This window comes from Oncorhynchus mykiss, chromosome 5, assembly GCF_013265735.2.
Source record: "Oncorhynchus mykiss isolate Arlee chromosome 5, USDA_OmykA_1.1, whole genome shotgun sequence".
NCBI classification, from domain to species: Eukaryota; Metazoa; Chordata; class Actinopteri; order Salmoniformes; family Salmonidae; genus Oncorhynchus; species Oncorhynchus mykiss.
In genome coordinates this window covers 54,678,473-54,689,910 of record NC_048569.1, presented here as the reverse complement: position 1 = coordinate 54,689,910, position 11,438 = coordinate 54,678,473, and positions in this window count along the sequence as shown.

Sequence of the window (11,438 nt, the reverse complement as noted above, 5' to 3'; positions counted from 1 at the left end):
AATTCTGTCGTCCTATCATCAGTAACAATCTACCAAAACAATGACTGATCTGACATCATATTCTTTAAGTACCAACGGACCCTTCCATTACAGAAATATTGTATCATTGTTAAAATTTTTGATGTTACCATCATGTAAAGTCTTTCTCTGTGGTAACAAAAGGGCTTTCCAAAAGTCAATTCTGTAGAGTGGAGAGAGAGTTTCAGTATTTATGATAGGTCATAAACTGGTGGGGGGGGGGGGGGGGGGGGCAAAGTCATGACAATCCCCCTCTGTTGGGTTCAATCTTGCGATTATCCTGCAAGAAGCAAACAAACATAAAAAATACAGTGGGTTGTCCTGGTTGTGGGTCATCGTTGCTGTCCCCCTCTGGTGGTTTACCTTGGTAGGTTTTTTGGATGCTGCAATGCACCACAGGGATGGCCAGGGGATGTTAGGCTTGGTTTCTGTCCAGCACTTTGTGACATCAGCTGATGTAAGAAGGGCTTTATTTATAAAGAAATTTGATTGATTGATTGATGTCTGGGTTAGGGATCGCCATTCCGGACCTGTCGTCTGGTCATCCAGACTGGAGGATCTGGGCAGTAACTTAGACAGATGTTAACAACACACACATACTCACAAAATATATGATTATGTTTCCTCCCAAATGAGCGGCGTTGTGGCACTAACTGATGGTTGTATGGGGAAGTTGTTTATGGCTCTATAATTCCTAAGTGTCAAAGAAAATGAAAGAAAATTAATAAAAGCATAAACAAACGATAAATACAAAATGTAGTCATCACACCTTAATCATCTAATTGGACTGTATTCTATATACGTCCAAGGTCTTGGCAAAATGACTATCATGGCATTGTCGCTAATGTCATGTCTAGGGCATACCTCATTTGCAGTGTGTTGCTTAGGACACTATCGCCTGGAGGTCAGTCAGAATTGGTGTCGAGGGAGTCTGTAGTGGTTTTACTACAAGTCACTGTGTCTTCCACTATTGTAGGGGCGATAGGTATGAAGAAGTCTATTTCATAGCTCTGTTATCCATGGAGGAGTTAACCTCACGACGGAAGTACTCTAAGCACTGAACCAGTCGTACGTGGTGTGATCATGGTTCATGACTTCTAATAACTTTCCTCCTGAATGGAGGGTTCTATTTATTAGTGGCATGTGTGTTAACCATTTAGAGAGTGCTCTGGAGATTCCCTTCCATGTGTTGCAATCTGAGTGACTCCTAACTACTCTCTCGCTGTTGTCAAGCTCAATTTGATTTGTTAGGTCTCTAACCTTCTTACTGATTGTAGCTGGACTAACTGTTGCTGGCATTGGTACTGGTACTCAAGGGGACCAGGTATCCTACCGATTTGTTCTGAAATGTTATCCCACCGGAATAAATGATTAGAGCACTTTACTAGTTACTAGAGCACTTTACTAGTTACGACCCCCCTAGCGGCCTCGAGGAGGCTCATGGGTCTGGGCTGGTATTCCCCCCCGTTGTGTCTCAGGACCCCCCCACCAGCGGTTGTTGTGGGTATCCGAGGCACAAATGAAAAGGTCGGACCCTGTGTACAAGTTGTCAGCAGCCACGTAGGTTGTAGATTGGCTGTAACCATTCAACCAAATCTCCTGGTGTTTTTGCTTCAAAACGCTCAGTGGCTGTCGAGGCCTGTCAGTCACCACAGCGTCCGTGTGTAGCGACCGTTCCAGTACCTGCGAATCATCGGGTCAGTTGCAGGACTGATGCTGTTCGATTCATTGTACAGGGTTTCAGTCCCCCTCAAATCGGAAAATGTATCATCGGAAGCAGAGTACACTCTGCGTGTTGATGCTTTTAATCCTGAGACGCCTGCAGTGCTTGCGGAAGTGTCTGGAGGACAAGATAAGTTCATCTCAGCAACAGTATTGCGCTTTTCAATTAGGTTCGCTGATTGAAGGTTACGAGATATCATAATATCTCCTTGGGTCAGATACAGCAACGAGAAGTGTCGAGACATCTTTTTCAAATGGGGTCCTTGTGATAGATGGTTCTTGTGGGTGACTGTTGCAGTCAGCGGTTGGAGACGACAGTGTCGTCGGTGGAGACTGCACAGTTGCCTCTCACCATACTTGGTTGGTCTTCCAATCCATCAAAGGGATCAAACGATCCATCAGGTCTGTTCCGAGTAGCAGTGGGTCAGATTCGAGGCTGGTAACATACACAGGGTGAACAATCGATACGTCTTGGAAAAGTAGTTTTAGAATGATTCGCGTTGTGAGAGGCGAGGTAGCCTGAGTGACACCTCAAAAGGAAAGTATTGCATTGTTCTGTTCATTTTTGAGATCATCGAACAGCGTTCGATGAGTGATTTAGTCGAGCCCGACTCTATTAGCACATGACAGGTTATTAAGCAGTCCTCCAGGACTGTTTCCAGGTATGGGCGCCTTGAGTTGCGTTTTGTGGTCATGTAGCCCACAAAGTGGGGTGATCGTTTGCAATGACGTGGTGTGTCATTTCTGTACATGGTGAAAACAGATTGACTTCTCGGGTTTCGAGTGGAATTTGATCCTGCAAAGTTTCTGACCTTTTTCTTCGCAAACTTTTTATCAGAGTCTATAGACAAAGCCTGCGTGCTTGTGTCTTGATCTAGCTGGCCCTGGATAGGGTCTTGAGTGAGAGCGGAGGTAATTTGAATGTTAACGTCCTTGCTAAGGGTGTACATTTTGGCAGACCTGTTGTCCGGCAATTCCACGTCTCGTCATAGTGACTTGTCTGGGTTATCACATTTTTTCCGCTTCTTCATGCTGGAGGCCTGTACTCTGGAGCGGGATCGATTTGGAGGTGGAGGGTCCGTCATGGTCTGGGGCGGTGTGTCACAGCATCATTGGACTGAGCTTGTTGTCGTTGCAGGCAATCTCAATGTTGTGCATTACAGGGAAGACATCCTCCTCCCTCATGTGATACCCTTCCTGCAGGCTCATCCTGGCATGACCCTCCAGCATGACAATGCCACCAGCCATACTGCTCGTTCTGTGTGTGATTTCCTGCAAGACAGGAATGTCAGTGTTCTGCCATGGCCAGCGAAGAGCCCAGATCTCTATCCCATTGAGCACGTCTGAGACCTGTTGGATCGGAGGGTGAGGGCTAGGGCCATTCCCCCCATAAATGTTAGGGAACTTGCAGGTGCCTTGGTAACATCTCACAGCAATAACTGGCAAATCTGGTGCAGTCCATGAGGAGGAGATGCACTGCAGTACTTAATGCAGCTGGTGGCCACAACAGATACGGACTGTTATTTTTTATTTAGACCTCCCCTTCGTTCAGGGACACATTTTTCAATTTCTGTTAGTCACATGTCTGTGGAACTTGTTCAGTTTATGTCTCAGTTGTTGAATCTTGTTATGTTCATACAAATATTTACACACTTTTTTTGGCTGAATTTAGAATGTGCAGACTTTCAAAGGTACAATTCCGTCGTCCTATCATCAGTAACAACCTACCAAAACAATGACTGATCTGATATCGTATTCTTTAAGTACCAACGGACCCTTCCATTTCAGAAATATTGTCTCATTGTTCAACTTTCTGATGTTACCATCCTGTAGAGTCTTGCTCTGTGGTAACAAAATGAATATGAACAAAACAGAATATGACAGATGCTTTTGAAAAACCGGTAGATGGAACGTCAAGCCAATTTATGCTTGATCCAAAAATGTGGTTGGACGCTCCATATGAAGGATGTGATGCAATCGTGGAGCTCTGGAGGCACGCAGTGGCCAATTTGAGCTCCGTACCTCATCGCTGTGCGCCTCCCAAATGTTAGAACAATGAAGAGGGCTCGCGATAGCTCCGTATTGACATGACTGGTTGACGGTAGGTGAGGGCGGGAGGTCCTGTATAAACACAAACTCACTTCTTTACAAGAGCTCTGCTCAACAGCTCTGCACTGTTTTAATCTCCTGCCATCTGCAGAGGCCATATCAATTAATTTCTATTTTCAATTCAAGGGCTTTATTGGCATGGGAAACATATGATAACATTGCCAAAGCAAGTGAAGTGATAATAAACAAAAGTGAAATCAAAATTAAGAGTAGACATTACACTCACAGAAGACATTTCAAATGTTGATAAATAGTGTGTAAAAATTAGCAAATCGTTAAAGTACAAAAGAGAAAATAAATAAACATAAATATGGGTTGTATTTACAATGATGTTTGTGCTTCACCGTTTGCCCTTTTCTTGAAGCAACAGGTCTTGCTGCTGTGATGGCACACTGTGGTATTTCACACAGTAGATATGGGAGTTTCTCAAAATTGGGTTTATTTTTCAAATTCTTTGTGGATCTGGGTAATCTGAGGGAATATGTGTCTCTAATATGGTCATACATTTGGGAGGAGGTTAGGAAGTGCAGCTCAGATTCCACCACATTTTGTGGGCAGTGTGCACATAGTCTGTCTTCTCTTGAGAGGCAGTACTGCCTACGGCAGCCTTTTTCAATAGCAAGGCTATGCTCACTGAGTCTATACATAGTCAAAGCTTTCCTTAAGTTTGGGTCAGTCATAGTGGTCAGGTATTCTGCCACTGCGTACTCTCTGTTTAGGGCCACATAGCATTCTGGTTTGCTCAGTTTTTTTGTTAATTTTTTCCAATGTGTTAATATTGTAATTCTCTTTTTGTTTTCTCATGATTTGGTTGGGTCTAATTGTGTTGTTGTCCTTGGGCTCTGTGGGGTTTGTTTGTGTTCGGGAATAGCGCCCCAGGACCAGCTTGCCTAGGGGACTCTTCTCCAGGTTCATCTCTCTGTAGGGGATGGCTTTGTTATGGACGGTTTGGGAATCGCTTCCTTTAAGATGCTTGTAGAATTTTGATAATTAACGGTCGTCTGCCTAATTCTGCTCTGCATGCATTATTCGGTGTTTTATGTTGTACACAGAGGATATTTTAGCAATATTCTGCATGCAGAGTCATTTAGTGAATTCTTGGTTGGTGAGTGGACCCCAGACCTCACAACCATAAAGGGCAATTTGTTCTATAACTGATTCAAGTATTTTTTTTTAGCAAGATCCTAATTGGTATGTCGAATTTTATGTTCCTTTTGATAGCACCCTTCTTGCCTTGTCTCTCAGCTCATTCACAGCTTTGTGGAAGTTACCTGTGACGCTGATGTTTAGGCCGAGGTATGTAATCGTTTTTTTGTGTGCTCTAGGGCAATGGTGTCTACATGGAATTGTATTTGTGGTCCTGGTAAGCGGACCTTTTTTGGAACACCATTATTTTTGTCTTACTGAGATTTACTGTCAGAGCCCAAGTCTGGCTGAATATGTGCAGAAGATCTATGTGCTGCTGTAGGCCCTCCTTGGTTGGTGACGGAAGCACCAGATCGTCAGCAAACAGTAAACATTTTACTTCAGATGCTAGTGGTTGAGGCCGTGTGCTGCAGACTTCTAGTGCCCTCGCCAATTTGTTTATTTATATGTTGAAGAGCGTTGCATCCCTGTCTCACCCCACGGCCCTGTGGAAAGAAATGTGTTTTTTTTGTTGCCGATTTTATTTTATTTTTTAAATGTTGTTTGTGTACATGGATTTTATAATGTCGTATGTTTTCCCCCAACACCACTTTCCATCAATTTGTATAGCAGACCCTCATGCCAAATTGAGTCAGCTTTTCTGAAATTAACAATGCATGAGAAGACTTCGCCTTCGTTTTGGTTTGATTGTTTGTAAATTAGGGTGTGCAGGGTGAATACGTGTTCTGTCGTATGGTAATTTGGTAAAAAGCCAATTTGACATTTGCTCAGTACATTGTTTTCACTGAGGAAATTAACTAGTCTGCTGTTAATGATAATGCAGAGGATTTTCCCAAGGTTGCTTTTGACACATATCCCACGGTAGTTATTTGGATGAAATTTGTCTCCACTTTTGTGTATTGGGGTGATCAGTCCTTGGTTACAAATATTGGGGAAGATGCCAGAACTAAGGATAATGTTAAAGAGTTTAAGTATAGCCAATTGGAATTTGTGGTCTGTATATTTTATTATTTCAGTGAGGATACCATCAACACCACAGGCTTTTTTGGGTTGGAGGGTTTGTATTTTGTCCTGTAGTCCACTCAATGTAATTGGAGAATCCAGTGGGTTCTGGTAGTCTTTAATAGTTGATTCTAAGATTTGTATTTGATCATGTATGTGTTTTTGCTGTTTGTTCTTTGTTATAGGCCCAAAAGGATTGGAGAAGTGGTTTATCCATACATCTCCATTTTGGATAGATAACTCTTCGTGTTGTTGTTTGTTTAGTGTTTTTCAATTTTCCTGAAGTGGTTAGTGTCTATGGATTCTTCAAATACATTGAGCTGATTTCTTACGTGTTGTTCCTTCTTTTCCGTAATGTATTTCTATATTGCTTTAGTTATTCACCATAGTGAAGGCTCAGGTTTTCTGGGTCTCTATGTTTTTGGTTGGATAGGTTTCTTAATTTCTTTCTTGTTTTTTTTGCATTCTTCATCAAACCATGTGTCATTGTTGTTAATTTTCTTAGGTTTTCTGTTTGACATTTTCTGATTTAATTTTCTATTTTTATTTTACATTTTTATTTCACCTTTATTTAACCAGGTAAGCTAGTTGAGAACAAGTTCTCATTTGCAACTGCGACCTGGCCAAGATAAAGCATAGCAGTTCGACACATACAACAACACAGAGTTACACATGGAATAAACAAAACATACAGTCAATAATACAGTAGAACAAAAAGTCTATATACAGTGAGTGCAAATAAGGTAAAATAAGGGAGTTAAGGCAATAAATGGGCCATCGTGGCGAAGTAATTACAATATGGCAATTAAACACTGGAATGGTATATGTGCAAAAGGTAGGGAGGCTAAGGTCAAATATACAGTTTAGGTTTTCTACTGCGAGGTTTACACCTTCACTATTACATCGGAACATTTTGTCCAGGAAGTTTTCTAAGGGGATTGAATTTATTGTTGTCTAATTGTTTTCTGGTAGGTTTCCACACTACTTTCCATCTATAGCATTTCTTGATATTATTCAGTTCCTTTGGCTTTAATGCCTCATGATTGAGTATTGCTCTGTTCAAGTAGACTGTGATCTTGCTGTTTTCTGATAGGGGTGTCAGTGGGCTGACTGTGAACGCTCTGAGAGACTCTGGGTTGAGGTCAGTGGTAAAGTAGTCTTCAGTACTACTGCCAAAGGATGAGCTATAGGTGTACCTATCATAGGAGTCCCCTCGAAGCCTACCTTTGACTATGTACATACCCAGCGTGCGACAGAGCTGCAGGAATTGTGACACGTTTTTGTTTATGTTGTCGCAGTTGCGCCTAGAGGGGCATATGGGGAAGGGAATGTTGTCACCTCCAGGTAGGTGTTTGTCCCCCTGTGTGCTGAGGGTGTCAGGTTCTTGTCCAGTTCTGGAATGTATGTGGCCACAGACTAGTACATGTCCATGGGCCTGGAAATGATTTATTTCCCCTCCAGGATGGAGAAGATGTCTTCATAAAAAAAAGTATGGGGATTCTAGGGGGGGGGGGGGGGGGGGGGGGGAATATACTGTAGGCAGCACACAGGAGGACATTTTTCTCTGTTGAAATAATTTGCTTTTCAATTTCTTGACAAATGTATAATGTTCCTGTTTTGATTAATTTAATAGAGTGAGTTAGGTCTGCTCTATAACAAATTAGCATACCCCCTGAGTCCCTTCCCTGTTTCACACCTGGTAGTTTGGTGGATGGGACTACCAGCTTTCTGTAACCTAGAGGGCAACCAGTGGGTCCCGCAGGTCTCGGAGAGTGTCTCGCTGGTCTGGGCGAGGTGTCTATTGATCTGTTGCTCCTGTGTGACGAGTTGGGACTGCGGTTAAGGGCGATGTCCTTCAGGGTCCGGACGAAGGTGGGCACTGCTGCCTTGTATAGGTGGACCAGGGTGGAGCCAGGTAAACATTTGGTTTCACGGCACAGTCACGGGAAATACTTTCTCAAGAGAGAGATTATCCTGCTGAGCTATCTCTTTGATAATGTGAACGTCCAGCTGAAACCGTTTGGGGTTTCCCTGTACCTTTACTGTCCAGGTGTGAACACGTTCACATTTGCTGACTCATCGAGTCCTCGTTGTCTAGTATCCGGAGTTTCCACCCATCGGTAACACCTCCCCTCTCAACAGAGGGGTGGTGTGTTGATAACATTGTCTGTGTGGAAGATTAAATTGCTTATGTTCCCATTTTTATAATAGTCAGCAAAAAGTGTCTCTTGATTTTCCATAAGGAGTTTCATTTTGTATTCTTTTTGTGACTTATTGTTTTTTTACATAGAGGGTAGTGTATTTTAATTACCTCTGAACAGCAGGATGGGGCTTCAAAGGCCTCTGCATTTGATTGGGGCAGGCTGTGCGACTCTCCTGCCATTGTTGGGCTCAAGGGCTTTGACACCTCTCACTTCCCACGTCAGTGCTAAATGAAGTTGTATCTCTTTCTCCTACCAAGCTTGGTAGCCTTAACTTAGCATTCAGTTCTTATAAAGTAAAATATATCATTGTAATATATTTTTCTTCTAGGCTTTTGAAAATAAAAAATTACTTCAGACTCAACATTACTCAATCAGTTCCAGGTTGGATGGTGTTTTCAGGTTTCTGTTTGTTTGCCAGAGCATTTGCTGTATAGCTTGGGAATAATAATCACTGGTATTAGGAAGCCTTCCAGGTAATTCCGTCCAAAATCAGGTTGTAGGTTGGGAGTTTTGCTTTGGAGTGAAGGTTATGTTGTGGAGGATAGCATCGTGTATACTGTATATGCCTTGCAAAAAATCTAAGTTTATCTAACTCTGAATATATCTTTTGGTAAAAACTTGCTGAACATTTTTGGACCTCATCTGCTCATCACCGTAAATGCAAAATGCTAATGCAGACGTCAGATTGACGCTGCAGCGCCTTTTAGGCTTAAAAGCGCTACATGGCCAATCCAACGTTTGCATCGTCCGTGCAGCATTCATGGTTATATGGCCTTTGCAGAAGTTAGGGTATTCATACTTATTGTGCTTAGCCAAGCAGTGCGGAGCTGTTGTGAAGGAAGTGTCAAGGAAGTCAGTTGGTGTTTATACAGGACCTCCCCACCCTCACCTACCATCAACCAATCACGTCAATGCGGAGCTATGCAGAGCAAGTATACAGAGCAAGTGGGGCGGCAGGTAGCCTAGTGGTTAGTGTTGGCTAGAATCCCCAAGATGACAAAGTAAAAATATGTCGTTCTGCCCCTGAACAAGGCAGTTAACCCACTTTTCCCCAGTAGTCCGTCATTGTAAATAAGAATTAGTTCTTAACTGACTTGCCTAGTTAAATAAAGGTTAAATCAAAAATGAAAGTATGCCGTGTCAATCTCGCAACGGAGCCTTCAAACCCAATGGCCTACTGATGATAGATCAGCTCCTAGAGCAGTGAAATTCAAAGTTGTAAAAAAAAAATTTGGAACAAAAATTAAGAGTACAGATTATTCTATGAGACAATGTTATTGAGAAACATAATTTCAGGGAAAAAATGAAAATGAGATGAAAATGCATTAGAATTGAATGATATTTGAATGATATTTGTTGATGTAAAAAATTTTTTTTTTTTTTTTTTTGGGGGGGGTTGGGGTGGGGAGAAATTCTTGTGGATATAATGGGGTCCCTGGAAATTGTGGCGCCTAAAAAAGAGGTCACTGCTGAAAATGTTTGAATACCATTGTTCTAGAGAAATATTATCACCTATGGTTACAAATATTGAGGCTTATTCTAAATGCTTACCCTATAATAATGCACTAAATCAAGATTTGGCACATCATTGCGCACATGTTACACATCATGAAATATATCAAGGCAAAAATTACAGTAATTTTAATACAGTAATCTCAGTTTTCATTTGAAGCCTCTATATCTTTCACTAGATATGCAAAGAAATTGGTAACTTTGTATTATTATCAGTAGCAATGTTTCCATGAACTTGTCCAGTGATGTTTTTTTTCGCCATTTAAGTTCGGACAGAAAATAGATGCGACAATTGCCTGCATGCTATGGTGTGTTTCCATTTAGCACAACTATCTTGTGTAGATAAATAACATATATTTTTTCCATTACCCTTTTAGGCAAACAAATCCACGATAGCCTGTATGCCCTCCCACCTATCTGTTTCATGTCTCAGGTAGGCCTAGCTCGTGAAAGCAAGCATGGCTAGAATGTAATTGACTAATATTTGCCATATTCTAATAATTATCATGTGCCAACATGTCACCACGGTATGTGCCATGGTGAAACCTCCACACCTGTAGATCTGAAATAGTCGATGGTCAGTTTGTCAAATTGCTGACCTTCGAGTGCTGCCCCGGTAAACTGTACAGTTGGAAGTCGGAAGTTTACATACACCTCAGCCAAAAACATTTCAACTCAGTTTTTCACTTTTTCTGACATTTAATCCTAGTAAACATTCCCTGTCTTAGGTCAGTTAGGATCACCACTTTATTTAAGAATGTGAAATGTCAGAATAATAGTAGAGAGAATGATTTATTTCAGCTTTTATTTCTTTCTTCACATTCCCAGTGGGTCAGACGTTTACATACACTCAATTAGTATTTAGTAGCATTGCCTTTAAATTGTTAACTTGGTTCAAACGCTTTGGGTAGCCTTCCACAAGCTTCCCACAATAAGTTGGGTCAATTTTGGCCCGTTCCTCCTGACAGAGCTGGTGTAACTAAGTCAGGTTTGTAGGCCTCCTTGCTCGCACACATATTTTCAGTTCTGCCCACACATTTTCTATAGGATTAGGAGGTCAGGGATTTGTGATGACCACTCCAATACCTTGACTTTGATGTCCTTAAGCCATTTTGCCACAACTTTGGAAGTATGCTTGGGGTCATTGTCCATTTGGAAGACCCATTTGCGACCAAGCTTTAACTGATGTCTTGAGATGTTGCTTCAATAAATCCACATAATTCTCCTGCCTCATGATGCCATCTATTTTGTGAAGTGCACCAGTCCCTTCTGCAGCAAAGCACCCCCACAACATGATCAAATCAAATCAAATTTTATTTGTCACATACACATGGTTAGCAGATGTTAATGCGAGTGTAGCGAAATGCTTGTGCTTCTAGTTCCGACAATGCAGTAATAACCAACGAGTAATCTAGCTAACAATTCCAAAACTACTACCTTATACACACAAGTGTAAAGGGATAAAGAATATGTACATAATATATATATATATACAGTGCCTTGCAAAAGTATTCGGCCCCCTTGAACTTTGCGACCTTTTGCCACATTTCAGGCTTCAAACATAAAGACATAAAACTGTATTTTTTTGTGAAGAATCAACAACAAGTGGGACACAATCATGAAGTGGAACGACATTTATTGGATATTTCAAACTTTTTTAACAAATCAAAAACTGAAAAATTGGGCGTGCAAAATTATTCAGCCCCTTTACTTTCAGTGCAGCAA